Below are 408 nucleotides of genomic sequence, written 5' to 3' on the forward strand. Positions count from 1 at the left end.
TATATATATATATATATAAATTTAAGTTATACCAAATTAATTATTGGTCCACATAAAAAGAATTAATTATTGGTAGTATGGTACATTAATTTTTTATGATTATTTAAGACTATTAAAATTGGTGTGTATTGTAGAATTCTTTTTTAAAAAATTATTATTTTTTCTAAAATTTTAAGATTTTGGGACGATTAGACGATATAGCTTTGTTAGAATAATATTTAAATAATTAATTTTGTATAGATAATTTATCATGGTGTAGAGTATGATGAATGTAACCAAAAAAGAATGTAACTTCAAACTTGTCACTTTTCTAAATTTCTAACTTATTTAAAAAGAGACTGCATATGAGTTAATTTGTCTGAACATTAAACATTGCGATGCAGAAAAAATGGTTGAAGTAGCAGGCTC

Source organism: Quercus suber, unplaced genomic scaffold, assembly GCF_002906115.3.
Source record: "Quercus suber isolate HL8 unplaced genomic scaffold, Cork oak 2.0 scaffold_78, whole genome shotgun sequence".
NCBI classification, from domain to species: Eukaryota; Viridiplantae; Streptophyta; class Magnoliopsida; order Fagales; family Fagaceae; genus Quercus; species Quercus suber.